General features: G+C 55.6%; 1 long non-coding RNA gene across 1 annotated transcript; it reads left to right on the plus strand.

The window, feature by feature from the left end:
- The first annotated feature begins 3265 nt into the window (after positions 1–3265).
- On the plus strand, positions 3266–5469 carry LOC121020110 (uncharacterized). The gene is made up of 2 exons (XR_005785946.1): positions 3266–4171; positions 5274–5469. It is a non-coding gene; the product is annotated as an uncharacterized LOC121020110 (long non-coding RNA).
- The last annotated feature ends 279 nt before the right edge of the window (positions 5470–5748 follow it).

The raw sequence follows: 5748 nt of genomic DNA on the forward strand, positions 1-5748 counted from the left end.
GTCAATAATGGCATCGTTGCTGATGGGAAGGTTATTTAATGAGCCGATACGGGGAGGCACAGCCTGGGTCTTGCGTAAGTCTCAGCCATTGCTGTGATCATGACTCATCACAGAGACTTCCCCTGTGGGCCCTCCTTTCTGTCCTGAAACGATGCGACTGAGTGAGATCCCTTCCGGCTGTCCTGCCCCGTGGTCTCTGCTCCTGGTGCCCCCGGGCACACCTGCTTCCCTGCCCCGGGCTCCGTGCCCCACGCTCCTGAAGTCACCCACCTGCCAACGTACCCCCCAGGCTGCACTGCCTCTGGCCGTCTCTCCTGGACTCTAGGGGGACGCCTACTTGGTCACCTGGCCCCAAAGCCAGGACGTTTAGGTCCACGGCTCACGGTCCCCGGAGAAAAGAAGTCTTCAGCTCACAGCCTCTCCTTCTAAAAGGAGCAAGGCTCCGTCAGCTCACGTCGCAGCCACACGCTGTCCCCTCCCCTCTGCCCCAAGAGTCCAGACCCAAAGCACGGATCCCTGCTTCCCCCTTGTCTCTCGGCGTATCGGCTCGGGCGCCCTCACCGTGGACGCCAACAGACAGACACGAATTCCAGTTTAAGCTGCATTGGGTCCCCCCGCCCTGGTCAAAAAGGGCATCCTGCGTGGTGGTCCTACCAAGGACCACTTGCCTCGGCTCACTTCGCAGACCCCACGGAGTTCTTCACTGCGTGGAACTTAAGGAACGTTTTCTTCCCTCTGGTTCCTGGTCTGATGCCCGTCGGCAGGGGAGGCCCCCACCTTGCTGGGATTGAGAAATCCCCTCACTCAACGTTGTAATGGGCCTGGACGAAAGGATTAGATCATCTGAAAGCCAAATGCCCTCCGAGTAAGTTTCGACACCATCTATTAATATTTCCTGCCTCTCCCGCCCCCACGCTCTGCCCACCTCTCCCAGCTAATCAGCTACCCTGGCTGATTCTCCCCCCACCAGCAGGGCGGCATTGCCCCATCGAAGTCCGGCGTCCCAGGTGGAGATGTGTCACTTCGTGTCTCTGACGGCAGTGCCTCCCTCCGGCCCCTGGCGGGTTCATCTGAGCCGAGCCCTGCTTTTCTTCCATCAAGTGATTGGTTATAGACTCACATCCAAGCGAGATCGAAAAGGAGGGCGGACGGGGAGAAAGACGTGTGCTTGCTGACTAGCTGTGGGTCCCGACAGCTCGTTTCACGTTCGCTTCGAGGACCGGGGGAAGCCCAAGTGTTACATTTGACGGGGTAATTATTATATGAGGTTCGGGGGCGCCTGGGGGCTCAGTCGGTTGGGCGTCCGACTTCAGCGCGGGTCATGATCTCACGGTCCGTGACTTTGAGCCCTGCATCAGGCTCTGTGCTGACAGCTGGGAGCCTCGAGCCTGCTTTGGATTGTGCCTCCCTCTCTGTCTGCCCCTCCCCTACTCATGCTCCGTCTCTCTCTGTTTCTCAAAAATAAACAAAAACACTAAAAAAAAATTTTAATGAGGTTCGAGGCACCAAGAGGCACACTCGTAAAAAGAAAAGTGATTTCCACTGGTTGCCCTGCATGTTGACTCATTTCATAGGCTTGGAAGTTCAATGCCAGAGTCCTGTTGATTTTGCCCTGAGGCAAAAGTTTGCAGCGATCTCTTTGCTTTCGGTAAATGGTGAGGTAGACAGACATGCAGACAGAAGGAGACAGCCCGCGATCGCAGCTAGGATTTATTGAGGATATACTGTGTGCCGCGTCTGTGCTAAGCATTTGACACGCACGATCTTTTTGAAACTCCGCACCCCTCCTCGAAAGAACTTACTACCTTCTGCCAGTCCTGAGCTGCGGTGAGAAAAAGGAAAGAAAGGCTAGAAAGGCTTCTTAACAACAAGAACAAAATTCAAGGTCCCCCCGCTAAAATTTGGTGTGGGGCTTCTCGAGGTCCACACTGGTGGCTTTCGGGGCTGGGTGTCTTTCCTGCGCACGGCGGGGGATTCAGCAGCGTCCCTGGTCTCTACTCACTGGACGCCAGGAGCACTCAACAAACGTGAGGACCAAAGATGTCCCCAGACATTGCCAAGTGTGCCCTGGCACGGGGCGACGTCACCCCAGGTCAAGAAGGACTGTGAAACCCTTCGGTGTCCCTGTCCCCTGCTTGCCCCCCTCCTTGTAAGTTGACATGTGTCCCTTGGGTCCCTCCGCAGACTATAGGGGCTGCTTGGGGAGCAGCAATTTTTATGGTCACTGAACTTCTGCAGTGAACTCTCCATCCGTCAGACCCGGGCTCCCCGCTCCAGCGATCCAGCGATCTGGTGCCTCACCTGCATTTATCAAGAGGCTGGTGGGGGTGGCTTCAGGAAATTACAGAAGTGAATGAGACACACGGCCTTGTCTCACCCAGCGGAATAGGGGTTATGGTCTAGTAAACCACAGCCAAGTTTGGCCTATGGAATGTTTTCCTTCTCTCACAAATATTTATTTAAAAAATTGAACAGGTGACCACTGTCTAAAGGTTTGAAGATTTCACTTAAAAAAAAAAAAATCTAAATGTATGGCTTATTTGGAAAAATTGGAAGACCCATCCATTGTCAAGTGTGGGAGACCCCTGACAATGATCGCCGGCTCCCAGCGCTTTGCCCTGGCTCCCCGCTGCTTTAGCTTCTCAGCCCCTCTGGGCCGTTCGGTAAGTTCCCTGAGCTTGATCAGGAACTCCTGAAGGGCTGGATCAATACCAACCGATGTTAGCCCTGAACTCTGCGTGCAGACTCCTACGGGGGGCTCGGATCTGAATGCAGGAGGATTCTCAGAGGAGGGAGAGATGTCGGGGGGCGGGGGGTAGGGCCGGGGAGTCAAGGAGAGATCCCTGGAAGGGGAGTGGGAGCGGACCAGGAAAGCAGGTAGGGTTTGGCAAGACTGACGTTCTTGGAGGAGGAAACCACACGGCCGCTGTTGAGCAACAAAACGAACTCTTCTACCCAGAAAGGGGGCCAGAGGGGGGCGCGATTCCTGCCCTCCGATGACTTCCACCTGTTTCAAGAACCTAGGAAGCAAGAGCCTAGGAAAGAGCGGTGAACACAAGGCTTGAACAAATCAAGGCGCCAGACTAGGTTCTAGAATGGCTTAAAGGAGGAAGCCGAACGAGGCCTTCCTGAGGGGGCCACACGATGAAACCAAAGCCTTAAGAGTCACATATTTATGTTTTTTGCCCCCCCCCCCCCACAACCTCCCAATGGAAGTGTTCAAACTCTTTCCACAGAAGGCAGAGTAGTATAACGAGCCCCGGTTCCAAGCACCCAGCTTCAACAATGGCCAACCCACGGCCGCTTATGTTTCATCCAACCAGTGCCTCTCATCAGGGCAACACCTAAGAGCCAGGGAGGCGACTTACTAAAGCACGAATTCGCTCAAGCCACTTGCCTGCCTAAAATGCTGGAGCAACCTCCCTTGGCGCTTAGAACAAGCAAGACCCAGACTGCTCATCCCGGCCCCCAGGCCCTGCACGATCTGATCCCTCGGCCTTGCCCACCAGCCTCAGGGCCTTCGCGCACAGGCAGCTGAGTTCACGCCTGTTCTCCCTCCTAGAGCAGTAGCTCTGGGAGCAGGACCCGCCTCTCGGGCACGTCTGCCCTTTCCGCAGCACCTTGCGTGTGGCATTACTGGGACACGGGTCTCCATGGGACACACGCTTCTGCACATCTTACGATCAAGGAGCTGGTAATCCTGCGTTCTCGACCATCTCTCCGAGGGTGTTTGTACAGAGAACAGCTTCGGAAAATGGGGTCTCCAGCCCAAGCAAAGGCGAGCAGGCATGCTTACCGGCCGTTTTCAAAGCCTGGATTCAGGATTCTTCTCCTGTGAGCAACCCCACGCACGCCGGAGTCTGTGCTTTGCGTTGCCCTGTGGGAATTGGAGTTCCAGGACCCAGCCCACGAAAAGAATGCTGATACCGTTTCCTGCTTGGCTGTGAGTGATAAAGCCCGTTGCCTCTGACCCAGGAATGTCATGCCTTCTGCCAGCACCCGCCAAACGGCGGCAGGCCACTTGTTAGCTTACGAGTAGGGCAAAAGCCCAGATTCTTTTCAGATCTCGACAGGTGTGAGCCCCGTGTGTGTTTGCTACGTAGAACGACGCACTCTCTCCCGATGGGCACCGAGCCCTTCAGCTCCCCCACTTATCAGCAGACGTTGGTGGGTAAGTTTCTCTTCCTCACGAAGCCTCAGTTGCCTCATCTGCAAAGTGGGGTTCATAACAGCACCTTTCTCAAACGGTGGGTTAGCAGGAGTCAGAACGAGGGGCTTCTGTCTCTGCAACAGGCGTGCGTCTACCTGCAGGTGGACCAGAGGCCCAAGTCAGCTCCTCTGGGGGTCATCCTCTGTTTGCCCTGGACAGTGTTGGGGACGTGTGGGTAGTCCCACGTTCTGGGCCACTTTCTTTTGGTTAGCAGGTCGACCCTGAAGCTAGAAGGCCTAGGTCTGGAGCCTGGTTCTGTTCTTGAGCAGGACTTCTACGCTGTTTGTGCCCTGGTTTCTTCATCTGAAGGGTACGGAGGACTAACCGTGTCTGTTCCCAAGGGTTGCTGGGCCGGTGGGGAGGGAGGGGGGTGGCTCCGGCATCTAAGGTGTCTCTGTCTATCTGAGCTCCTCTCTTAGTAGTTGGTCTGTAACTGGCGTCTCTTCTTGTTAATAGTGATAACCTATCAGGCCCACGTCGGTGGATAATCCAGGGCCCGGAGGAGAAGGAGGCCTGAGAAGCTCACGTGTCCTGGGAAATTTCCAGCAACAGAAAGCTGGCTCCTGGGGGGGGAAGGCCTAGGGCACCGGCAGCCTAGCAAAGGAGGACAATTACTGCCCTTCGGAGGGAAAGTCCGCCTGGAATGAGCAGCTCAATGGGGACATCTCCCCAGGGACCAGCAGGTGTTGGAGGAGAATTATCTGTTGGCCCCGCCCATTCGTAAACTAGCCACATTAGCTTCTAGAAACGTCACTCCCTGCTCCAGCCCAGAATGTTGCTGCTTCCAGCTGGGAAGTCCCCCGAGGAGAAATGGGCAGGAAAGTGTTTCATAAAATTAGTTTGGGAACCAAGGGGCTGGCTTCACATCAAGGCACGTCCGAGAGAGAGGCGCTGGGCGGGAGAGGCCACGTTTACTCTCCAATGATGTAGGTGCGGCCACAAAAAGGATATTTATGAGTGAGCCTTTCGGAGAAGTATCGCCAGGTGCCTCAGTGGCACAATGATCCAGGCAGAAAATTAAACAGCACAGTGTGAGTTAATAACAAATCACGGGTAATGACAGGTCATTGCTGTCGCGGCTGGAAGATGAATCAGCGAGGAAATCCTCAGCCAGAGAAGCCAAGGAAGCTCCGTATCTATGTCCCTCCCCTCTCCCTCCACTCCGGATTTCCCAGCTGGACCCTCAGGGCTCGAGGCAAAGACCCCCGCGTGGCACGTCTGAAGCTTCCTGGGATAAATAAATGGTGGGCGTAGCCTTGTCTTATTCTCATCATCGTTTTAATTTTGCAACTAATCTCGCGTTTGAAAAACGCTGGAATATTCTAGGTAAAGAGAGGCGAGTCTTTGACCACCCCTCCCCACCCAGGCCCTCTCCAGCCCCACCTCCCCGCACAGGCAGGTGCTGGAGGAAAACCGGCTCCAGCCCCTCCCCCCCCACCTCCCGGGGAGGGGGGGGGGTGCCAGGCAGTCAGAGCAGGGAGACTCCCCGCATCACCCAGAAAGCAGACCCGTGGCAACTCAGCACGCACGACCGCAGC

The sequence above is a fragment of the Herpailurus yagouaroundi genome, unplaced genomic scaffold, assembly GCF_014898765.1.
Source record: "Herpailurus yagouaroundi ecotype Mexico unplaced genomic scaffold, PumYag 246, whole genome shotgun sequence".
NCBI lineage: Eukaryota > Metazoa > Chordata > Mammalia > Carnivora > Felidae > Herpailurus > Herpailurus yagouaroundi.